The sequence below is a fragment of the Cimex lectularius genome, unplaced genomic scaffold (genome assembly GCF_000648675.2).
Source record: "Cimex lectularius strain Harlan isolate CLEC.00 unplaced genomic scaffold, Clec_2.1 scaffold73, whole genome shotgun sequence".
Lineage (NCBI taxonomy): Eukaryota > Metazoa > Arthropoda > Insecta > Hemiptera > Cimicidae > Cimex > Cimex lectularius.
Window position 1 is genome coordinate 525,001 of NW_019392632.1, and position 27,473 is coordinate 552,473.

The following is a 27,473-nucleotide window of genomic DNA, read 5'->3' on the forward strand; positions in this document are numbered from 1 at the left end:
AAATTCAAGTATCTTAGGAAGTATGAACGGATTAGCGGCCATCTGCGGGCTGATCCGCCGGGGTCCAGACGGCCTGCCCAACCCGGCCGTCGTCATGACGACAGTTTATCAGGCGGATTGATGACGTAGCCGTGACGTCATCGCCACCCCTCCCGGCCGGCCAGCGTCGGCAGGCATCGCCTCCTCAGTCGTAAACACGCTCCTCGAGCGAGACGCGCCCGCCCGCTTTCCTGCCAATGCGTTGTCATCGCCGGCCCGTTTTCAAATCCGCCTCCAGCCGCCCGGGAGCTTCGTTTTTGGACAAGTGAGTTAAATTTTTCACAAGTGGGACTTTGGCCGGGTGTCGGTGCCGTGTCGATGCCCACCCTGTTGCTCGGTTACTCCATCGACGGCAGTTGCCATGGCGACCGGCCCAAGCCCCGGTCCCAAAACACCAGGGATTTTTCTATTTTCCACCGTTCCACGAGGCGTGTACGTGGCGAAATTTTTTTTCCCGTTAGAGCCGCGACTCGCAGGACGAGTGGGGAGCAGGAGAAGGAGAAATCCGAGTGGGGAGAGGCCGTTTCCCCGTGTCGCGTCGACTTTATTTATCTCATGTTTACATTATTTTGAGTTTCAACGTGGTAACTACACGGGATCGCAGGTTACACGTCACATGCAAAAAGCGTTGTCACGCGGTCCCTTCGGCACGAGCGTAAACGGCTCAAGACGCGAACTCTTCTGCTCAAGTCATCGAGGGCTCTTTCCCAGCCGGTAGAGTTTCATGAGTTGAAATCATCCATCCAGCTCTTTACATAACAAGAAATGCCAGTTTCACTCAACTCCGTTCCTTGAGTTCTCGCTTTCAACGACCATGCGCTGGACATTCGCCATTTGGCGTGGATCCGTCACCTGGCGACCCATCGTCTACGCAAATCATAGTTGAATTCGTTCCGAACATCTCGGAAATCATGATTACATCCGGATCTTAACTGCATCACTGCAGCATTTAATTACTTGCCCTAATTAGTCTCAGCGCACTGGCTGTTATTGTGATTTAATTTTATTTATTCACGGCATCCGCCCAAAACTGCTTACATACAATAAAACAGAAATTGGTTTTATGTAAATCAGCATCAGTTGGCGTAATTTGACAGTCTGGTGTGAAAGGTTTTTCTACTTTATACATATTGTGTGTTTCTTGGTGACCTGTTGTTTCATAATTTGTTGAAGTCGTGAGGAGAGGTCAAGAATGAGGTAGTTTAGAAAAACAACTTTTTGAACTTTATTCGGGTCATCTTCAGTGAATAAAGTGTGGTGCTATTCTTGTGGTGTCATATTCTTTTTGGGCGAAAGTGAACAATATGACATCACAAGAATATCACCACACTTTACGCACCGAAGTTGACCCAAAAAAAAAAAAAAAAAAAAGAAAAAGGTGTTTTTCTAAACTATCTCATTCTTGACTTCTCCTCACGACTTCAACAAATTTATACATACCAGAAAGATTTGATGATGTGTTTTGTCTGCGAGTCGGTGAACTCATGTTGAACTTACTAGGCCTGTCTCCCACCGTGGGTTTTTGAGTTCAAACGCGTTTCGGCATTGCGCCATCTTCAGTATGGAATGTTCTTCGAAAGGAAAGAGTTCTTTACTGAAAATGGCGCAATGCCGAAATTCGTTTGAGTAGTTCAACAAACCCAAGTGAGTACGGACCCTATAGGTGACCCAATGCCAGTTTAGCAAAAGTTACGAATATTACGTTTTCATTAATTGTGCGGTGTGATGAACCTGTAGGTTGGGTCGTTTCCGATCACCCAGGTTTGCCTAGTCACGCTGGATTCGACTGTCAGGATAGGAAACCACCCAAAACAAAACCTGTTCTAACTCAGTAAGTGACCCTGTGCCGGTTCAACATAATAGAAAGTGTAAGAAATGAGCAAACATCAAAAGTAAGACGCGAAAGTTAATCGTTAAATATCCGTGTTTGTTTGTATGCGTACGTATTTAATGTTTATGGATATCAGGACGATCCTTATTGACTTTATAATCCTCACTCTTATACTTAAACCGTATTAAATCATATACAATTAATGAAAAAGACAAAAAAATCTGCTCGTTAATAAGTAACATTATCAGGTAGTAATTAAGTACAAAAATTATATTTACCCAGAAGAGATCATGTCAAAACAAACGTTTTTAACCATATTTGTAATGAAAATGTATTTTTTTATTTAGCAGTTTCTCAGTTATACATTTATGTAATGAAAATATAAATTTTATAACCATACACAAATTTAGCAATATTTACAATAAAAAGGACTAAAATTAAATTAAACAATTTGAAATTTCCATTATAATATAACATAAATTAATATTAATAAAACAATACCTTAAAATGATAAAAAATTGCTTAAACTTACTAAAACTGACATTAGATATATCTATGTGTTTGAAAAAATTGAAAATATTAGTTGTTCCCTGTTCAAACTGAATTTTGTGTACTTAATTATTTGACAATCAGTGGAGAACGTTTTTAATTTGACTTCTAGGATTAATTAGATGGAATATGAAAGTTAATTCGGCTAAGCAATAACGGACAATCATTTAAGAAATGTAATAATAACTAATAACAAATCAAAGGATATCCGTTTGTAAGGAACAGTAGTCGCAATTTCCGACATTAGCTTTGAGTTAGAAAAATCTCTGTTCTTTTCGGTAGTCGGTAATCTATCAGGGGTGGAAATCTTTCCTGATCTGCTTCTATGCGACTAATAAGAATGGATTGAAAGTGAACACAAAGGTGATCAGTCCATCTAATCCATCTAATCATGTAAATGTTTAGAACAACCTGTGATAAATCCCAAAGTTTTATTTCCTTTAGCAACGATTTGACTAATGTGTGATTGAAATTTTATCTGGATGTCAATAATGATGGCAAGGTTTTTAACACTTTTAACACTAGGTAAAAGTGAGCCTGATATAGCTCAGTTAAATTTGATAGATTTTATTTTATAGAAAGTCATAACTGAGCATTTTTCGGAATTCAAATAATTATTATTACTTGATCACCATTTATCATGTTTTGATGAAGTTGTAAAGCATTCAGAAAGAGAATTAATTTGTAAGAATGTTTTTAAATGTGAAAATTAGGATATAACGGATAAGAGATCAAAGGTATCTTAATGTAGGTTTTAAAAAGAACAGACCCTAAGTGTGACCCTTGAGGGAGTCCAGAATTTGCTACACAACTATATAAAGTTTCGACATTATTATAAATTATAAGAAATTATGAATTTAATTATTATTCTATTAGGTGGTGCTGGCAAGATCTTTAATAATTTCAGGTTTAGTTAGGAGCGATTCTGGTAGAGTGTAAAGAGAAAAGGCCCTAAGCTTGACCCTTCAGGGACTCCAGAATTTGCTACAAAACTGTATAAAGTTGCCGATGGTGATATATTATTAAAATAAATTATCAATTTAATAATTTTTATTTGTTGGTGACAGTAATGTTGGCATGATCCTTAACAGTTTCAGGTCTAGTTAGGAGTGAGTCTGATATAGATTACATTGTCAAATTTGAAGTTTTACTAAGGACTGTTGAAGTTGTAAAGCAGACAGGAACAGAATTCATTTTTAATATCATTTTTGAATCATATGTAAAAAGTAGAGTCATAACAGATGAAAAAATAAGCAGATATATGTAAATATAGATTGCAAAACGAAAAGGACCTAAGCGTGACCCTTGAGGGACTCCAGAACTTGCTACAAAACTATATAATCTTACCGACAGTTATAAATTATTTAAAGAAATTATCAGTTTAATGATTATTTATTTGGTGGTGACAATAATGCATGATAAGTTGCAGGTCTAGTTAGGAGCGAGTTTGATATATTGGGTTGTCCGGAAAATAATGCAGGATTTTGGTATTAAACAAAAAAAAAGAAACTAGTTACTTTAAAGCAATGTTCTTTAATCAAAATAATTTCCCATACNTGAGTAATCCTGTAAACGTAAACAGAATATTTTATATAGATTTTTTTTAATGAAAACTTAAAATCCTGCATTATTTTCCGGACAACCCGATAGCATAGTTAATTTTGAACTTTTACTAAGGCATGTTGAAGATGTAAAGCAGAGCCAGAAGCAAAATTGATTTTTTTAGATTATCGATCTATTATTAAATCGCCTGTGAGATGTAGGATCATAAAAGATGAAAGACAGAGAAAACGTTAATGTAGGTTTTAAAAAGAAAAGGCCCTAAATGTGACCCTTGCGGGACTCGAGAATTTACTGAAAATTATTTTGAAAGTTTTTAAAAAATGAAGAATTTAATGTTTATTAAAACGTTAAAAGTTATAAAGGATATTTTATAATTCTATCGCCACTTTAACTGTTATTGTCTTGAATATTTAGCAGATATAGCTCATTTCGAAACGAACAGAGACCAAAGTACTTTTTTAATAAATATTCTACACGCAAATGTCAGTGCAATTAAAACCATCTTCCACCCTGGAACACATAAAAAAATAATTTATGTTCATCGGGTGGCTGGCCACTTGTTATGTAGACATATTAATTACCCCTTTGATTTAACAATAGCACTCCACGATTTAAAATTATGTCTACGGTTGAATTGTGAAGTAAATACATCATGGAAACAGTTAAGTGTTTTATTATAGTTTTTAGACTGTTTCTAACGTTACATTCATTTCTAATGTGTAAACAAACTAACAAACACGACAGTTTTTTTAAAGCTCTTCATGATATTAATTTACAATTGATAATTATGAAACTGCTTTAAAAAATAATCATAATGACCTCATCTCGAGGTGATTTGTCTTAACAACGTCGTCCTTGGTATAGCAACAGTTGTATAACAATTGGTGTTTATTTTATAAACGATCAGGCACAGTTTGCAGAATTAGACAACAAAAGTTGATTTTTACGAGTGTAGGTCGATTCGGTTACAAAATTAAACTGTACGCCTAAATTTTTACATTCTGGATAAGGCAACGTATTTGTATAAACACAGTAATTTCTGTTTTAAGAAATAATAGGAAAAATAATAGTATGTAAAAGAGGATTCAGAAATCTTTCAAGAAAATCCTATTACACTATTGATCGAAGGACTCAAGCTAGTTGGTAAACACAATATTATATTTGAAATTCATAAATAACCCTCAGAATATATAATTGTCTAATGTGAATGATGCTAGTAAATGGTTCCGTACGTGTCAGTCTCATGAGACGTAAGGCTAAAAGCCAAATTCGGGACATAGTCTCTTGGCAACCCGGTACTTTCATTACGCCGAAAATATCTTCGAAGCTGTAAAAGACGAGGTACTGGTTTGACCGAAGACACCGAGAAGAGGCGGTTCAGAAATGATTTGATACGATCAAACTGCTGACGAGGGCTCGTCCACTCGGTCACCCGGCGCATTGTCCGTTTCTCTCAATTCTTCCTTAATTCAGAGAATAAATATTTTATTACAATAGAATGTGTGTAGAATGACAAATTTATAACGGAAAAAGGACATTTAACGAGATTTGACAGTTTGCTTAGCGCGTTTTGTCTTACCTAACAGTATGAACGTCATCCCATATCAACACCTATTTCAAGAAGGTTGCGCGTCGTATTACATAAATAACAACGGTGTCGTTTACAGTTTTTTAAGAGGCTCCAGTCCCTTGCATTGTGCGTTAGAAATAACCATAATGATATCGAAAAATCGACTTTCACTAGTATCTATTAATGGTTTGCGTTTGATGTTCTCTTGAGCAGCAAGTTTTTATGTTTGTACTAGATAAGATCTTAACTAGAAGTTCTGCACTTTACGATCTATAGGAGCGAAACTTGATATATGATATATATGATCATTTTTGTTGAAGCTGATTTGCAGTATAGAAACTTCTGATTTGCTTTTGTTGTTCAATAGTATCGTACCATTTGCTTTCCTGTGATCGTCTTATGACATTTTTTTAAAATCTTTTGATACTCTATTGGTCCATCGGTGATTTTCTGTAGTTGTTGGCTTGGATCGAAACATTGATGCTTAGCTGTTCAAGCTCGACAATAACGAAACATGAATGTTTTACTGTTTATGTTTGATAGTACGGTGCATTGATATTTTTTGTTGACGATTGATGTATGGGAACATCTGGTGTGCTGTTGATACTCTATTGGCCCGAAACATCGAAGGTTTCGAGTAGCAACGAAACAGTGATACATAACTGCTTATGCTCGAAGAAAGGAAGCATGTTTTCGGTTTATGTTGGATAGTATGGTACATTGATGTTTTTTTGTTGACAATTGACAGCATGGAACTAAGTATTTGTTATGGTTTGGTTGACGTTTTATTGTTGATGGTTGACAGTATCTAAATATCTTATTTTCTGTTGATGCTCTATTGTTCCGAAACATCAATAGTGTTCTGTTGATATGCTGTAATACTGGAACATCGTTGTATGGCTATTTTCGACAGTAACGAAGAATGGATATTTTACCGTTTATGCTAGATAGTACGGTTCAATGATGTTTTGTTGTCGACATTGGGACCATGGAAATATCTGTTCTGGTGTGGGTAGTCGATTGGATTATTACATCGATGAGCAAAATTAATGTTTGGTTGCCGTATTTGACAATACGGAAACATATATTTTGGTGTGCTGTTGATGCTCGACAAGACGCAAACTTGGATGTTGTTGACGTTCGACATTATAGAAACAACCAATGCCTTACATAAAGATTAATTAATTGAAAGATGTTATTGGGCAAATCGGACCGGAATGGTAGTGAAGTGTTTCAGTTAATGTTTGTTGTTGATGAGCGATGGTTCAAAAGATCGATACATTGCTGAGAATGGTGAAGCAACATTGATGTTTGGTGGCCGATAGTCTCGTAAAATCGATGTTTCCCAGTTGTTTGACTTATATTCGATAGTGACGAATGGCAGCAGTAAAGCATGAATGTTTTATTTTTTATGTTCGATAGTAGGGCCAGTGCGGTATGAAAACATCTGCATTGCTATTGATACTCCATAATATCGAATCGATGTTTAGATGTTGATGTTTGGCAGTATGAAAACATTGTTTCACAGTTGATGTTGGATAATATCGAAACATCGTTGACATTCGCTAGAAACGAATCATTTATGTTCGTTCATGATCGATGTATAGTGGTTTATGTCTGACGATAGAAAAGCAGGGATATTTTATTGTTGATATTCGAAATCAAGGATGCTATTGTTGGTCGCTAGTATTCGAACATCTATGTTTTGCTGTGACCCTCGACAGTATGGAAAAATCTGTTTGTCATGTGAGGTTGGGCAATATCAATACATCGACGGTTTGCTATTGATATTACCTAATGTCGAAACACCTATCGATAGAAATCCAGCATTGATGTCTTTTTGACGTCCAATAGCATGGAATCATCAATGCTTCGCTGTTAATGTTTAACAGTAATGCAACATAGACATTTTACTGTTGTTGTCGGATACTATAGAAACATTGATATTTTAGTGCTGTTGTTCGATGTTATCACCTATATCAAGATGTCCTATACTGATAAACAACTCTATACATTAGTGACAAACTTATATTTATCACGTTTGGTTAATTTTGTCCTAGTTTCTCATCTTCATTTAAGCTAGTTAAATGTTTGTAAATAAGGCATGAAACGAGTTAATATGAATACCTCGGCAATTGGATAAAATAGTTTTTATTGGTACGTACGTTCTAATGCATATACTTGACTGTGTTTACCTCAATTTTTTAATTGATTAATTTGTGATAATTGTAAATCAACCATTGCGGAAAGATGATCAATGATTGTGAGATTTTGTCGTTGTGTAACAGAGGTAGCTTGGGTTTTAAAAAATACTTCCATTTTGATAAAACGAAGGTTTCGCGAGTTGCGATAACGAACTAGGTCTATAGTATTATTACGTAGTACGGATTACGTATTATTCGACCTGGACGATTTTTTATGAATTAAAGAAAAAGGAAAAAATATCGAATGATATCTTGATCATCTCTGGCAGTAGATTACGGCTGTTTTGGATATTGTCGGGCGGCCAACAAGGGTTTTTCCTCTATGCGTCTAGATTCTTTCGTACAATTATAGAGTGAATTATGACTACTAATGAAGGTAAAAAGGATAAATGGAGACAATAATTTACCTGTGCAGGACAAAGGACGGCTAAAGAGCTACTTAAAATACGAAAAAAGCTTTTTGTATACATTTTGGTTCATATTTCATTGAAACTATGTGAAATAAACAGGAAGTTAGTAGTTTAAGTTGTCAATAATTATATGCCAGTGGCGAATTTGTTTGACCAAATGCTAAATATCCAATATTGACTATTCCTAGGTCGTTTTTGAGTAGGCAAATTTAAATTGTTACATACAGCCATTTTAAAATAACGAAAAGAGTAATATTTTTATTGAAAATGGTGTTGTTTCTCAGTATGATTTTGGTCTCAAAAGGGCATGGAATGATACTAGAGTAAAATGGCTTGTTTTACTACTTCGCGCGTTTTCACGAAGGGCCTAAGGAGCGGTTGGCAAATGCTCTGTGCTCTTCTTTTGACACCCCTTTCTCGTTTTGGCATTACCTGCTTCCAAGTCTACACAAAAGGCCCGGTGAAAAATCTTCTTCCGCTACAGCTGCAGCCTTTTAAATTCAGGTAGGAACGTGGAAATCTCGGACTTCTCTCTCTCTCTCTCTCTCTCTCCCGCTCTCGCTCTCGCTCTCGCTCTCGCTCTCTCTCTCTTTTTTTTCTTTTTTCTGATCCGGCGGTTTCTGAACAAGCGGTTTTTCCTTTCCACTCGAGGGGAGATGGGCCACGTCACACTTTCATAACAATCTGGTGCAGAGCCAGCACGCCTGCGCTGAACCAATAATATTTTTAAATTGCACCAACCTTTTAGGAATATGTTGGACTGAGAGGTGCCAGGGCCATTTTAAAACATCCCATTTAGCAAATGTCGTTAGGATGCTAACAATATTAATTGAATGAGCAAACAATTCATTTATCGGGCTGGGGCGCTCTCTTGATTCAGGTACTCAAACTCAATTTATGTGTCACGGTGATTGTTGCCATATCGGCAAATTTGTTTTTTATAATAATGTATTTGTACCATGAACCATAAATGTTTAAAATCGATCTGCAACTACTTACCTACTATTATTACGAACAATTGACGAACAACTTTTTGCCATAAACATCCTTTTGTATTAGGCCTTTTATACATTGACTTAATTAAAACATGTTAAGATACCATTATATACATAGTAGTTAACCTGTCGATATTTTTATATATCTACAAAGAAAAATAACTTTAAATTTAATATAAAGATAATTGTAGCTAGTTAAATATTTATACGATTCTCCATGCTTATCACATTTTTATATCAGTCAAAAACAATTAAATGGGGATCATTAATATACATAGTGGTTAACCGGACTATATTTTTATATATCTACAAAGAAAAATAACTTTAAATTTAATGTAAAGATAATTTTGGCTAGTGAAATTTTAATACGATTCTCCATGCTGTATAACATTTTAATATAAGTCAAAAATAATTAAATGGGGATCATTTTATATATATATAGNCCGGTCGATATTTTTATATATCTACAAAGAAAAATAAGTTTTTTTAACGAGGGTTCGCAACAGCAAAGGTCATATAAACCCTCAAGGTGCCGGCGTTTTTGAAAAAAAGCCCATTTGTAAGTTATGTCGGGTTCGAATGCAGGGCCGCTGGAAAAAATAACTTTAAATTTACTATAAACATAATTATGGATAGTTAAATTTTTAATACGATTCTCCATGCTGTACATTTTTATATCAGCCAAAATAAATAAATGTGGATGATTATATACATAAACCGTACGATATTTTTATGTACATATCTACAAAGAAAAATAAATTTAAATTCTGATATAAAGATATTTGTAGCTATTTAATTTTAACACGATTCTCCATGCTGCATCACATTTTTTATATCAGTCAAAAGGACCTTTGTTAATAAAAATACCTTAGAAATTAATCAACTTACCCTTTTCAACAAACAAAGGTTCAAATTAAATACTGAGGAATAAGAGAGCATAAAATTTGATAGTTCATTAAAGTAATTAACAAAGTTAATAAAAATCATATCAAATTAAATCTCAAGTTATATAACACGCATTTGTGCTGGTATTTAAAGAAATGCTGGTAGAAATTTTCACGCGTTAGTGTTCAGTTAAAGAAGATAAAATAATAATATAATAAGCTCTCGATTATTTTAACAATTCTAAATTAATACTTGATTTACTGTTTAAAATATTATATGAGAATTGATTTGCTTTTAAGGATCGTGATTTTCATATCCTCCTGAGAGGGTTACGTCTAGTTGTGGCAATATCTTAGAACTTAGCATGATATGACAGTTTCCGGAAATTAAAACTATTTTACCATAAATCACCTTATTCGAGAACTAGCACCAAGCACGCATAAATTGACTGGTTCAAAATCAGGAGTTGAGCATAAATTTTGTCTTCCAATTTTGTAAATTCCTTTTTCCGGGGTTTAGCAACAATTCAAACGCCTGTAGCTTAGAAATCCTCAGAACTTAGCATTTCCTTACCAGTAAGCTTCTGAATTTAAATACATTTATGCGCAGATCAACTATTTTTAGAAATTAACAAGTGATATTTACTGGTTCTGGAAATAACTATTTCATTACTATTCGGAAATCGTGAGATGCGGTCTGGTATGATGTAGGTTTCAGAAAAACATTTTCTTTATCGTGCCAACGTTTCGATCTTTATTGAGATCATCTTCAGGGCTGAAAGTGTTTGTTTTCTGCGTAATTGTGCCATTCTGGCGTGTTGAAAGTGCCTCTACTAGTACTCCTACTATTACATTACATTGTACTTGAACTTAGTTCTAGAACTTAGCATTAGTTTAGTCAAATTCATTTGCTCCGGAACATATCTGGTTTTATGTAGTTCACATTGTTGGGACGTTCACGGGATAGACAAATGTAATTAACACTGACAAAAGCTCATGTCGTGAGGTGGAAAACGTGCCGTTAATAAATAAAATTCCATGCTGCACTGTATGTTTAACAAAATACAACTTATTTTCGAAACTTAGCATTCGATGAAACATTCCGGTAATTACACGATTTTAGAAGTCCATAGTACTGCAGCTCTGGAACTAGCAAAATAATCTGATTCTTGAACTTGGCAATAGACTAGCATAAATTGACCGGTTTAGGAACTTAGAAATACCCAACACAAAAGAATCTGTTAGCTTAAATCGACTTGCTCCGACATAATACCTCCACATAAAATTTCTAGTCATGGATTTTATCAATATCATAATATAAATTGAATGTTTTTGGAAATTAGTATGAAGCAGAAGCAATGGAACTTGGCAAAATATCTGATTGTGAACTTGGCAGTAGACTTTATTCATTTGCTCTACTTAGGATAATTCTAACAGAAAAGAACCTACTTTTTGTGAATTATGGTTCTGCTCAGAGATTTTAAAATCTGTTAGTAGAACCATCATTTACAAAAAGTTAATCTGCATACTCACCTCACCTTCATCATTTCGACAAAAGAAATTATTTATGAACCTTAGTAGTATAATAGTACAAATTGACTGTTTTTGAAAATAAAAAACCATAAAATAACTGATATCTGAAACATGAAATTATAGATATATAATTAATAATCAATATATAATTAATCAATATAAAAATTGATTTTTTTAAATTGACCGTTTCCAGAATTTACATCTTACATTGACATCTTAGCATATGCCTGAGCTTTGGAAGTTAGAATGGCATAGCATATTTTTTCTGGTGCTATTCTTTGTTTTATCTTTTTCACTTAGCGGGCTGACTAATTTCAACTGTATTATACTTTAGGCTAAATATAGTTCTAGAACAACAGCTAGTTCTTGATAAGTTTATTATACCAAATTTTATCGTTCCTAGTATGTGACCCGTTCATTGTATTCGTGATGATCATGCCGAACTGTTCCACTGAATTTCATAATCTGTTTACGATTTTTTCACGTGTCATACATATGTTAATGGAGGTTATTAAGTTCATAGAGAAAAAATCCAATCACTAAACTACGTAGATTCTTGTAACGAGCATATCTTTCCGGTTTAAACAGATATGATTTGTTATAAACAGAATACAGAGAAAGAGGACATTGTCGTTGTTATCATTATTGAACTAAGGATTAAATTGTTTATCCTGCTCGCAGAAGAATCTTTGAGATATAATTAATGCATTTGCAACAATTAATATTGCACAAATAATAGTTTCTTTGACAACGTATTTTAACCTTTGTATTTTTGTTTTAATTGCGTAATAGCTACTTTTATTTACAATTTCACAATCGCTTGCACCGTGGCATCATCTGTGGTTTTGTTTATTTCACTGTTGTTACTTCTGGGCACCGTTGAAACTGGAAACCCGGACAAGGCCAGAATTTCGTTTCGCTCGGCGAGACACCTTTAACCAAGGTGAATCCATGCATTAAGCTTTTCTTATCTCGATTAATTAATTAAAAGAGGCGGCCAGTGCACAGATTTGAACGGGACGACTGTTTATTGAAAAAAGGCAGCACCCTTCTGGCCTATCCTGGCTGATATCCTTGATCTGTTTTCACCTACTCGTCTCAAAACACGACCATTCCCCGGTGCCGTCCTAGTTTTCTAATCGTTCCGCGACGACAAAAAGAAAATAGTTTAAACGTCGTAACTCAGTTATTATCCCTGGTGTAATTATGTTCAAGTTGTTCGAATTATGACGTTACAATTGAGGCATCGTGATATGAAGAATGATTAACATTTGATGATGTACCTTTCAAAATTTCTTAGCCTAAGTTCCGAGTTTTCTTGAAAGATGATTAAGATGAACAAAATTGCACTGCTACTAAAGTAATTTACAATGTTTCACTCTATTGAGTTCATGGTTACGCGTTGAAACTACATACGGAAAAAAATTTCTCAACTTTTCTAATGCTCCATTGTCGTTGAACCTCAATTCTTCATGGAATGCACATCCGTATTGAGAAACGTCAACAAAAATAACGGGCATTTTTTTAAAATATGACGTCATGTTTTATCTTTAAATTCCAAATATAATAAACACGATAGTCTTTAACTAAAAATTTATAGTCAGCGTGAAGTAATTTAAGGCTGTTGCTTTCATCGTTAAGTTATCGACCCGTGGAAGTAAAAGCAAGCCGGAAATTTGAACAGGCCTGTCCGATCAGACTTGTGACCTTTCTAGACGTAGTAGGTCGCTCCCCCAAAACGTCCACAGTTTTGAAACTACGATCGACAATGTTCCACTTCGATAAACTGATTATCTTCGACCAACAAGGAATGTAGACTCGAATATTACTACTACATGTCTTTATTCTTTAATATATGTATATACAAAGTTCGGATTTATGTATGCAATAAATAGATTTTTACGGAAAGAATCGGGCAAACCTCTCTAAAATGCCCGCCCTTGCTTTCAAATTACAAAGGGGGCATTCTTCTCGTTCAGAAGCTTGGTACGGTTTGTACTTCAAGTTAAGCAACTCGACTTTCAACTTCACCAACCCTCTGATGGATCGAGGATCTAAATTTCGCTTGGTTTTCCAGCCGGATTTAGTGTCTTTCTGAATATAGACGATTGCTCTTCGGGTGCAGTTTATTATTAGTAATTATTCACAAGAAAATTTTTTTAAAGTTTGTTGGATCGATCTAATTGGTCTGCATTGGTGGAATACACCAGGGCAGCCTGGATGTGTAGAAAGGATTAAATTGAACATTGCAACATTGTTTTATTCTATCTATTATTCCACGTAATTCTTATTTTTAGTTCTTTTTTATTCTTATGTGTATACTTATTTCCCTTCTTATTTTTATTCTTGTTTATCCTTATTTCTTCTACTTAAAGTATTTTTATTGTATTTATTGCATTTAGCTAATTCATTAAATTAATTTTTATATAGTTATTTCTTTTATTTCTTATTTTATACTTTTATTAACCATTTACGATAATTTATTATCAGAGGTTTATATTATTTTGCAGTTTATAAAATTATTTATTTATTTTATTTATATATTTTGTTTTATTATGTTATTATTTTACGATTAATTAAGGTTTTTAGTTGAGATAAAAAAGTCAGTGGCACGAGCGGGATTCGAACCCACGATCTTCGGCTAGATACGCCGCTGCTCTACCATTTGAGCTATCGTGACCTCGATCCACTCGGACACTAACTTCCCATCTCAACCCCCACCTTATGAGTTTTCCCTCCTTTTTGCCATTTTTCAAATGTCGTGTAATCGGATTGGATTCTCGGCGACAAATGAAATGGCCACGGAGATTTAGTGAAGTATACTTCATTTTAATTAATTAAATTCACTAATTTCGTGGTCCGCTTGACCAATTAATATATTAAGTAATATATTAATTGGTCAAGCGGACCACGAAATTAGTGGTAAAAATTTAACGTGGACATTATTATTATTATTATTAGAATTATTATTTTTTTAAAGGGGCATCCGACAGCTTGTCTTTTCAGCCCCGAGCGTATGCGAAATGTAACAACACACATTCATTACGCTTTCACACAAATAAATACATTCACACCTATATACATTGCATTCATTCTATTTAGTAGATGGAGTACTCAATATTCCTCCATCAGCCTTCATACAATAACTAATCTAATTTGGGACGATGGGATACTTTTATAAACATTCCGCCATCGACCCAAGTCACCGCTCTGAGGGCGATGGGGATGCTATGTCACTCAGCCCCTCCCCATTCACTCTAATAAATGCATTTACTCATACAAAACACATATTTTGACGGTTATATTCAATAAAAATTCCCAATTCCCCTAAAAAGGGGGACCCTGAAACTCGCTATCGTGCCCGAGAACCATTCTTAAATCCGGCGGCATACCTACATGCTCTCTGGATGGAGCCAAGGCGTGTCACGTTTCTATTATGTGGGACACATCGAGCAACCTTTCTCTGCGCGGAGTTTGGCCCAAAAGCAGGCGCCCATGTGCCAATATAATTATTACTATTAGTACGATGTTCTCACTACCTTCCGGCAGACGGAATACCAAGCCGTATTGTTTATTTTTTATTGAGTACATTCATGTCCACATTAGTATAATATTACTTATAAATTTAATAAACCTTATTATTATCGTTAAATTCACTAGTTTTCGTGGACCGCTTGACCAATTAATATCTTTCAATTAATTAAGGTTTTTAGTTGAGATAAAAAAGTCATTGTCACGAGCGGGATTCGAACTCACGACCTTCGGCTAGATACGCCGCTGCTCTACCACTTGAGCTATCGTGACTTCGATCCACTCGGGCACTAATTTCCCATCTCAACCCCACCTTATTATCATTATCACATTATACCATTATCATTAAAGATTTACGGATACAAGTTCGAAATATGTATTACAAAACAAGAAAGAAAGACGATCCTCATGGTTTAAAACCGTCTGAAGAATCTAGCACATAGACTTAAATAACTAAAATCTTGTTCTGAGTATTTACAAGAATTTATAATTAAGATTTACAAAATGAATACATACTTTTTTCAAAAATTTCAGTAATGTAATAGTAAAACATAATTGAATGATAAATTGCTGAAATATAACTTGCAAATATACTCATCACTTATTTATGATTACCTAGAATAATTACCTACTCAATAAAATAAAACTAAATAAAGTAAATGGAAATAATAAAAGTCAAAGGAAATAATAATAAAGTGCATTATTATACTACAGGAGATAATTATGGGATGTTGGGGCAAAAAACAAAGAACAGTGATAATATTGGAACAAAGATGGCCAGTAAGTACAGATTTATTGCTATGTTTAATCCGACTCAGCCCGCATAACATACTTAAGTCGAGGATGAACTTTGCATCTATTCGAGGGAATCAGCAAAGAGAAGCTGTTTCACCCTCACCAAGTGCCTTTGATTATGGGTCTAAGAGAAGTCTCTTTAAGAATTTGACTATCTCCGATACTTACCATTAATTTTGTTCTAACAGAACCTTACTAGACAGAGCTTCTCTACCAAATAGTGCTTCCTTACAGAAGCCAGTGTAGGGCAAGAAATGGAACAAATCCTCCCACTCTGTACCACTGCAATGTCCTGCTTTTTGAAGTGTTTGTAATTTAAGTTAAACAGATCCCCTCGACACTTAATTATCCACAGCCTGCTATCAAAGGGTAACGAAAGATCTATTAAATAATTGAATAGATGCTGTCTATGGAGTGGGAAGCTGTCTAAATTGGCCATAGCTGTGCGATGTTGCCTATTTATATAGGAAATGGACCGTCTAACTAACCTCAAACCATCCCTCCACAGTTTAATCTGTCGATGTTGTTCCCGTCTAAGGACAAGTACAAGTTAAATGCAGGATTAGACTCGAATATAATTATATAATATTTCCCGTGCGTACAATATTGTAATAATGGGACAGTCATTCCTTATATGTTTCCTCGCTAGTAAACGGTGACCTATTTATATATAAATAGTAATGAAATTATGTTCTTGTATTTGGTTTCTTAGGGAGTTCTTGAGGGTTGTATGACCTATTTCTTACCGATTACTACAAAAATTATTCGCAGGCGATGACTTCTCTCAGCTACAACGTACTAGGTCGGGGCAGACTATTAAATTGGACCGTCGCTACAGGGTTAAACTAGTTAAGTCATTGTTACGCAAAGGATCCACTTCAGGTTCATGATAAAAATAAATTTCGTTTACTAAATTGGCACGACTTTTTAAACTTGTTTTCTTCCCTTATTTCGGGCGTTTTGTAAAGCCGCATTGTTTTAAAACAAAAAGGGCTGTTACAAGAATATCTTGAGTTGAGGAACTTTCTGCTTACCTCAATGGAAAGCTAATTACCATCGAATACCAAAACGGTCTTTATTGGTATATTTTTAGAACTGCAGTTCAGTACATATTTTCGCAATTTTTTTTTTATAAAAAATAAAATTAATTATTGTAATAATGAGAATAAAGGGCAATTATTTTTCCAATACTAACTTTGTCACTGATTTCGGATGGTTTCGGAACTTCGATGTTTTACTGTTAAACCTCTTAAGCAGGGATGGACATCGATGGTCGATAATATCGAAACATCGATGCTTTTCAGTTGCGTTTATTAGTATAGAAAAATTGACGTTTACCTTTTCATGTTCCATAGTGAAACATCGGTTTTTAGTTTTGATGTTTGATGTTATGGAAACATCGATGTTTTCTGAGGACGTTTGTTAATATCGAAACATCTATTTCGGTGTTGATGCTCGACTGGATATAACCATATTTTACTGGTGATGCTCGACAGTATCGAAGCATGGATTCATTGCTGTGGGTGTTATATAATAATGAAACTTTGAGTAATAAAACATCCACGTTTAGCTGTTGATGCCAGTTGGTTTAAATGCATCTATGTTTTTCTGTTGAATTTCTACATTTCACCATCTCAGTCAAGATGCGCTAAACTAGGGTTGGATAGTCGATAATATTGACGTACAAATGTTTTCCTTTTGAGGTTTCTAGTATCAAAATATCGATGCTTTGCTTCTGGTGTCAAATGATTTCACACATCGATGTTGTTGAATTGCTATATTGTACTATCTATGATGATGATGATGAAAAACTAAGAAGCCGGATTTTCTATTTTCTGAGCACAGCAGCTTTTCATTCATACTAGATCCTTTTCTTAAGAAGTCATTGCTGCAATTCTTTTCCCTGGGTCTTCTTGATATCCTAGGGCTCTGGTACATTTCCATTGAGCGGTTGCTTCTCAGTCGAAAATAAAATTGGTGGCAGTTTCTTCCTCCTCATTGCCTAACCTAAAAATGGTGTTATCATTGAATATACTTATGGTAGGTGTTTTTTTAATGCCAGTGACCGGTAAATAGTCCTAATACTCCCCTGAGATTACCCTCTCTAGCTGTAGAATGTGTTTGCCAGTATTGGTGAGGGTTCTTTATTCATAATCATTTTATCTGGCAGTTTTTCGTCTACTTCTCCGTTTGTTTTTTTCTGGACCCATTCTGAAATGGGTATTTGTCCTTGTAACCCCAAGATTCAGGCCAGTTTGTGCTTTTTCATTATCCAGAATTCGTTTGTGACGTGGCTCTCAAGATATTGTCAGGTTTAGGAGATTTTGGATGCTTTCATTGATTATTTTAGATGGGACCTTTTTGCAATCAAGTTATGAGGGTTTTTTAAGCGTAACCATCATGTCGATATACAGACGATCTCTCGATGTTATCAATGCATGGTGCTAATACCTAGGCATTCCGATATTCACTGTAGATAATAACGACGGTAAAAATGCGATGTTGAGTAATTTCTAGTGTGATGGACCTTCGTTCTCTATTATAAGACATCCCACCTTCCAAGTTCTACACGCAAAAGACGGGTGAAACTCGGCTGACAGATTATTTCTGCCCAGGTAAAACAGTGGCGTTACAGCATCTCGGCAGATTCGATGTGATAAGTGTGGCTTTTCGTGGGCACGTCACCCGATTTGGCCAAATTTGCGAAACCTTTCGAACTCACAGATCTTAAACAGGTTCATTCAGATTCACAATTGAACTCCTTCCATGCCGTGGTGAAACCTTGTGACATCGATGGCATGTTGGGTCTAGTCGCACTTTTAATAGCTTGATCTTTGTTGGTGCAATTGTATAAAAACGTGGGGAAAATCTGCCCATTGTTTTCTATTTTAAGAGAAATTGTTATCTTCGCTTTAAAAAAAATGGAAAGACTTCACCACTGTCTTGAGAAGAAAAGAATCAGCCCACCGAATAGATTGTAAAACACATTCGCCTTATTTATCATTTTCTTAATTTCTGTTTTTCCGGATAAGGGCATTTCCTTATCCAAGCTGGATGAAAAAATGAACGAAAATGAATCTAAGTGGTCAAAGGAGTGGGAGAAATTCCGGTGTGTTCGTAAATGCCGTCTCAAGGCGAACAATTGCAAGTATTCTTGTATATTGTAAAATATAGCTGTTCAATAAATTTTTAAAAAAACCTTTTTTACTCTAAAGACAAGTAATAAGCATGATGTATTGTTTGAAGAATTTTATTCTACTTGCCACATCCTACACGTTCTCCATTGTTTGAAAAGTTTTGATGTTGCGTGAAAACTTTGCTTGTTGCCGTGTCGGCTACGTTCTTATTCCACCAACGTTTTATATTTCTGACTTCAGTTTTTCTCACATTCTCCCACCTACAGGCGTAACTTTCCAATCAGTGTGTATTAACTCTCTCAAAAGTATTTTAAGTGAGAAATTAATTACGGAATTTTCCCTTTTATCAAATCCTGTTTGGGGTTAGAACGCCACGTCGCGATGTAATGTCGTTCGAGCCCGGATGATTAGCATTATCATAAAATCTATCGATTCCACCTGATTCAGATATATTTCATATTCCATACTTTATAACAGACTTATTTCAATCAATATATCATAACCTAACCATCAATATATCATAGTTATACCAACAACAAGATCTCTTTTCGTCCATGATTGGCCATATACGATACAAAAAAAATTAAATAATAATTATGTTTTTTGTTGAACGGAATACATTCATCCTATAAAAGGTCATGCAAAGGAAAAACCCACAGATCAATCAATTAAGATATCTAAACAACAGTATAATCAAAAATCAATTTACAGTATTGTAACATCGAAATGTCTGTAAATTTATTGAGTTGGATGTGGATTATGGTATGTAATGTTAACTATAACTGATTTTTAAGTCGGACGATCACACAAGCTTAGTCGTTGTCATGATGTCATATCGCCCCGAATTGCGGATGCATGCGGAAACGCCATGAATCATGGACTGGTTCATCATTTATCATTAGTGAAGTCGTTTAAACTTAAACATTGCAGAATAATAAAATGCCTATTGATTAGAATGCAATATGTACTAAATTTATATACAAGAAAAAGACAAACACCGATATTCTTTTAAATTTTGAATTAAAAGGTTATTACATCTCTAAAACTTTTTGGATGATTATTATTATTGGATTATTTACAATAAAAAATGAATAGGAAATAGATAATTATGCACACATCGAAATTTTATGTGTACCGACACTGTAACATCTATTCACGTTTTCCATAAATTAAAACTTACTTTTAATAACACAACACTCAAATGGAGTGTACGGTGTTATCAAGATTCTTACAAAATTTACAAGGTAAAAGAAATAATACCAGTCTTATTTCAGCTAAGTTACTAGAATCACTCAAGGTTGCATTTTTTGGCCTGTTCTATTTATTATACAATCAGAAATTCAATGCCTTCCCATAGAGATATAGAGTGAAAGAATCAACTAATTGGGTATTTCATTGTTACTTACTTTCATGTTTTTCTATTGTTTAAAAAACATCAACAATGCGTGGGGTTTGTGGTAGAAGGAGGTTTGATACAATTTTTTCTGATTAAATATTTTTAGAAAATAAAATAAATAACCCAATTTGATCATACTTAATCTGGTGGGTTACTGGAGTCGTTCAGGGATTCAATTTCGGTCCCATTCTATTTTTTCGATTGTGGTGATTTGAATTTCAATGCCGTCGCTGAGAATATTTCACGTTCGTGACCACTATGAGTATTTTAGTTTCAGGGTTTTTCTATGATTTAATATACCTACTTTTTTTTAAATCGAGCAAATGTGAGATTTTTTTGGTAAAATGAGATTTCATTTATTCTTTTATAATTAAAGATTTTTACAAGGTTGAAGAAATAGACAATATCGAGCACAGTCTTAATCTATGAATTACTGGAGTTTCACAAGGATGCATTTATTGGCCTGTTCTATTTTTTAATAGAAACAGAAATTCAATGCCTTCGCTGGGAATTTAAGAAACATGACCCCAATGGCTATGTTATTTTCAAATAGACTCATATTGTACATGATTTAAAGCACAAAAAATACAAGCATTACAATTAACGATTTTGGAAAGTCAAAGAATTAGAATTTAAACACACTTTAACATTTTTTAATCTAATCGGTCGCTAGAGTCTTTCGGATTTTGAGCCTGTTCCATTTTTGTAACATTTTGAATTCATTGATCTCGCTGATAATCTGTGGAACATTGGTGCTATGGGTTTGGTATTTTCACCTGAAATAGATTTCCAGTCTTAATTTGGTAGGTTGCTGGAGTCTCTCGAAGCTGTATTTTTGTGCCTTTTCTTTTTCATATTTTTTTCAATAGATCTGGATTGGCGTCAATGGAAGGTCTCTTAAAGAAAAACACAGGGAGAAAAATAACTGTTCAAAATATTCCTTAAAAGACAGGATTCAAGGTGAAGAAGAGCTATTTGAAGCAGACCCCATTGTAATAATACTGAAAAGGTGGTTTCGGTCGTTTCATTCACGAACCGGTTACGGTTGTGGGTATTAAATTGTACACGTTTTTGTTGGATAATCCCCAACAATTGACTTCGCTTATTAAGGCAAGAGGATTGTCTTTAATTAAAGTCGGGCCGAGCGATCAAATGACAGTAGATGTATTCAGGATGAGCCAGGGAGTTAGTTGTTCTACGACGATGTACAATTGCATGGCATTACATGAGAACCTTTCGCCTGTTAATTAATTGCTTTATCTTTAAACGAAGGATTTATCAACGCCTAAGTCAATTATGAAGCGTGAAAAATTTAAACAATTACCTAATTTTAGAGGATTGAACCGAATTTTAGGTGGTGTAGATAGAAGGAGAGCGCACCATTTTAATAATTCGTGTATAAGGACGATTTTGTTTTTAATTTTTAAATTTTTTGCAGCGACCGGATAGTTTTCTCCATGGTGTAAGGTAAGGGTTAGAAAAATTTTTTTGTATTTGGAGAAACTATTCGTTAGGGTCCGACGGATGTCACATTGAAAATATTGATGGTCAGGTGGTGGGAGGAGGTAGGTTGTCTATAGAAGCAGGGGTGAATTGGGTGTTTTTATTTTTGGAAGAACTTATTTTTAGAGGTTTTAGAGGTAGTTTGTTCAAACACACTACAGGGTGAACGGATCAAATATAATTTAATCAAAAATAGATCATTGTCAAAAAGGGAAAGTCGAATACTCAATATTCACGGTGTATCATACGTGGAAATCATCTTGGAAGTTTGTGTCATGAACGACGAGCCTGAAACTTCCGTTTACATTACGTGCAATAAACTTTGTTCAGTACGTTTGAAATGTTTGGATTTATTTCCGGGCATATTTAAATGTTAAGAGTTTTCGTGGGTTTTGCACACCAAAGCCTTTGATCTCGTATCAGAAGCTGATTAATGCCACCTTCAGCTCTGTAACATGGTTAATGGTGGAAATCTGAATTAAAGTTGTTGGAATTTATCAGAAAATGTTTTCTTAATTTTTTTTCAAAAAATCGGAAAACCACATCACCCGAGAAAACAAGATTTCGGGTAGAAAACCTGCCTAAGGTTATTTTATTTTCAACTTTATTCGTGATGCCCTATGACTTAAATATTAAAAATAAAACACCACCCAAGCATGGCGTTTGTAGTAGGCTGAGGTTTCATAAAAAATTTTTAATTAAATGTGTTTAAAAAATTGAAGAATTAGACAATTTTAAACATAATTTGGTTGTTTACGAAAGTCTCTCAAGGTTGCATTTTTTGGCCGGCATATGGTTATGTTATTTTCTCAAAAATCAATTTTCGTACTCTTAATCTTGTGGGTTGCTGGAGTCTCCCAGGGCTGCATTGGGTCCTGTTCTATTTTTATATAGTTGAGAATTTATTACTCTCGGTGAGAATGAAGGAAACAGAACCCTTATGAGTATTTTATTTTCATGTAAATTGTCATTTCGTAGTCTTAATCTTGTGGTTGCTGGAGTCTCCCAGGGCTGCATTGGGTCCTATTCTGTTTTTTATATAATTGAGAATTTATTACTCTCGCTGAGAATGAAGGAAACAGGACCCTTACGAGTATTTTATTTTCATGTAAAATTGTCATTTCGCAGTCTTAATCTGGTGGGTCGCTCGAGTCTCCCAGCGTTGTATTTTTTGACCTGTTCTATTTTTATATGCATAGTTAGAAATATAGTCCTCTCGCAGAGAATGTAGGAATCATGATCCGTATGGTTATTTTTATTTTCGCATAAAATAAATTTTCAATCTTAATCTGGTGGGTTGCAGGAGTTTCAGGGCTGTATTTTTTGGCCTATTCTATATTATATAATTTTAAACTCAATGATCTCGTTGAGTTTGTTGGAAAGAAAGGGGGATAGATAAAAAGGAAAGGTAAAGAGAAAAAAGTAACGAATTGTGAATATATTTTAACGTAGTTTTTGACGTGTGGTGATTAGAGACGGTTAGTCGACGGTTATTCGGAAATCGTGAGATGCGGTCTGGTGTGATTTTTGCCGCGCACTCTCAACACGACACGCAAGAATGGCACAATTACGCAGAAAACAAAAACTTTGAGCCCTGAAGATGATCTCAATAAAGATCGAAACGTTGGCTCGATAAAGAAGTAGTTTTTAACGTAAAAAAATTGTATTTTTTATATACAGAAACTACATAATTTAGAAAACTTGTAGTATTGTAAATTCAAAATGATTACATTTTTGACATTTATTATATGACCAAGTCCTAAAGGAAAAAGGCTTTTAAAACACCAGCGGCGTCCAAAGATCTAATCCTATCTTCCTCTTCCTTTGTTAGACAAACTTCCTTCCTTTTAAATTAATTGGTCAACATGGTTAATGCTGGAAATCAGCCCTAAGTTCGTGGAATCAGTCGGAAAATGTTTTCTGTTTTCTTAACTGGTTTTTTGCCGAAAACATCGGAAAACCATGAAGCGGACAATTGAGAAAACACGATTTCGGGTAATTTCACCAAGTCTCAGTGTCATAATGAGGTGAAGTAATAGGCCTGGCAAACTAGGTCGCCGAGTCGTGCACGGACCATTGAGTGTGGAAAATTATAAAACCAGATGAATAAACAAAATCTCTATTATTAACAAAATATTATTGTACCATGATAGGTAAACATAAAGGGGAAATTTTCCGTTAATTACAACTCTTGGTTAAAGAAAAAGCGACTTTTTACGGCAGAAATCTGTTAATTGGCCTAATTTCCACCAAGTTCGCCAAAAACGGCAACAATTTTATTTTAACACCGACTATGCATCATTATTTAAAAATGTAATGAATCATAACTTTTGATTAGGCTGCTACCTCATGTATTCGCCCATTTTACCGAAACAAAAACGGTCCGCGCAATGTTTTTTTTCCTCTCTCGTTCAATTCATTTTCATTCCTAAAAGCTAAAAATTCTCATCAGTATGAATACACATTAACCCGAAGGTTGATTTTTGTCATGGTCAGGATCTTTAAAATTTGTATTCCTAACTGTCTGTACTGCAATTTGACTTTAAAATGTAAAATCTGCTGTTTTCAACTGCGAACTCTTGTAAACCAACACTGCACAATCAAATCGTTAATTTTATTCAATATAAATCGGCATGATTTTAACAATAATTGAACAGTTGTTATACACTGAAGTAATTGAACCACTGCTCACAATAAATATTAAAACAAATAAGTAGACAATTGTGTACCCAACAAAAGCTTATTCCGTCACATGTATTCTATAATAGAAAACGTGCTTTTAAGTACAAGATGGTAGTATTGCGATTCTAACAATTTATCTCAATCAATGTTTGAAAGATATCAGAAACCCATTGCACCTAACAGCCTTATTCCAAAGGTGCGTTACTAGAGTCTCTCAGGGCTGAATTGGTAGGCCTGTTCTATTTTTTATATAATTTGAAATTCAATGCCCTTGCTGAGACTTGTAGGATATAAAGGAATTTGTAAAACTCAGACAAGCGTCAGGTTGTGGTAGAAGGAGTTTACCTACAAATTTTTCTAATTAACGAATTTAAAAGATCAAAGAAATAGACAATTTTGAACATACTTTAACATAGTGTTACTGGTAGACTACTGGTTGGTCTCAAGGCGTATTTGTGGGTCCAGTTCAATTTTTTTATCATCAAATTCAATGCTCTCGTTGAGAATGTAGTAAACATTGGCACCATGGATATTTTATTGTCATATATATTCTTTTCCAAAACATATTTAAAAAAAAACAAGCCTGAAGTTTATGGTAGTGATCAAAGATGGTTAAAAGTTAAAAGAAATATACAGTTTTGGAGATAATCTGAAATATTCTTAATCTGGTCGATTCCTGAAGTCTCTCAAAGCTGAATATTTTGGGCCTTTTCTATTTTTTATATAATCTGAAATTCTAACCTTCCCTGAGAATGTAGGAATCAATTGCTATGAGTATTTTATTATTTATAATAATAATGGGTATGTAGTTAGAGTATATTATGAGTATTTTGCGCATTTGTTCATGTTGTCCTATGATTAAACATATCGAAAAACAAAATCAACACAAGCATGGGGTTTGTGTTAAAATTAGATTTCGTTTCTATTTACTGATAATTAAATGATAAAAGAAATAGACAGGTCTGTATATACTGACCCCAGTTTGATCACATATTGAACCCAGTTTTAATCTGGAACCCCTCAAGGCTGTACTTTCAGGCCTTTTCTATTTTTTATATAGTTGGGAAATCAATGCTCTCGCTGAGAATATAGAAAACATGACCACTATCGGTATTTTATTTTCACATAAAATAAACGTTCAATACTTATCTGGTGCGTTGAGAAATTCTCTAAGGAATATTTAATTTTAATATAATTTGTATCTGTATATAATTTTAAATTCAGTGATTTTGCTGAGAATGTGGGAAACATAACTAATATACATAGATATTTTATTTTCACATTAAATATTTTTTTCTTAATTTGGTGGGTCGCTGTTGTCTGTCAGGGCTGCAGATTTTGTCCTATTCTTTTTTTATACAATTTTACGTTCAATGCTCTTGCTGGGAATGTAGGAAACATCACTATTGATAGTTTATTTTCCCAAAAAATTGATTTTTATATTCTTAATCTAGTGGGTCGCTGGTGTCTCTCAGGGCTGTAGATTTTGTCCTATTCTTTTTTTATACAATTTTACGTTCAATGCTCTTGCTGGGAATAGGAAACATTATCAGTATTGATATTTTATTTTCCCAAAAATTGATTTTTATATTCTTAATCTAGTGGGTTGCTGAACACTCGCAGGACTGTCTTTTTGGGCAGGTTTTATTTTTAAGTGGTTTAAATCCTTAGTACGTCGGTAATAAAAAATTTGACTGTTTTTATCTTCTTCTGGCTCCTCGTATACAAAATTCTGAATGCCCTTTATATGCAGATTTTGAAAATTTAATTAATCTAAGCATAATAGATTCAGAAGAATAGTTAATCTTACTGTGTGATTAGTGGATCTTTGTTCGAATCCCGTGACACTAATTATTTCATACCAACGAAGACGTTAAATAAAAAGAATAATTAATTGAAATAATTATGACCGCTAAGCATATATGATTAGTTAATCTTACAACTGATTAAATTGAAATTAGTTTCTTTTGTAATAATAAAGACAGGACTATACTTTGGTCAAACTGTCATCTCTTCCTTAACGTCACAGCAATAGCTTATGTTAAAACAAATAAACCCAAACATTTAAATAGCTTTTTGAATACACAATTTTATATTCAATTCCTTTGCGAGACTAGAAAATTTATATAATCATGCGCGGATATGGACATGAAAGAAAATGGGACGTCCCTGAAATGCGATAAGGGGAAAGTTTGACCGTTTTGGGACTGTGTAAAATGAGTGTTCGTCTGGAGGGGATTGATAACGTATCTCGCTCGTCTCTACCAAAAAAAAGAAAAAAAGAGAAAAGTTAAAAAAATCGTCCGCACGATCACAATCTGATTTGCGTAATACCCCGTTAAACTGTTGTAACCCTTTAAAATCATATTCCTTCTGGAGATAACCGGATTTTAAATCCGCGCACGTGCCAATCCCGTTCTATTTCTAAGCGAGTGCAACATGGCGAGATGCAAGTTTAAACCGGCAAATTGTCAATTTTCACCCTCCAAAAATGATTTAAACAAGAGCATAATCATCAGAAGACAACCTAGCAAGCAATTTAAATTGTATTCTTTTATCAAATTTACTCTTTGGGAAATAACAAAAAATGGTGAATAGACTAAGAAATGTTCACTGAAGATGGCGGAAAACGTCGGACAACACCTGACATGGATCCATTTGAACAAACGGCTTTCTAGTCAAGTTTGATCACTGTTGATTGCCTTTGGGTCCGTTTGTATATTACCAAAGACGACCATTACGCCATCTCCAGCAGAACAGAAATGGAGACATTAATTGCATATTTAGTAATCGCATCAAGTTTAATCATTCAATATTTAAGATAAATTAAACATTGATAATGTCCTAGTTT

The 27,473-nt window shown here is 34.4% G+C and overlaps 1 protein-coding gene across 4 annotated transcripts in view; it reads left to right on the forward strand.

Moving 5' to 3' along the window:
- LOC106662815 (forkhead box protein N3-like) overlaps positions 1-27,473 on the forward strand; it is a 108,322-nt gene that overhangs the window by 59,562 nt on the left and 21,287 nt on the right. The gene's annotated exons all lie outside the window — the stretch shown is intronic.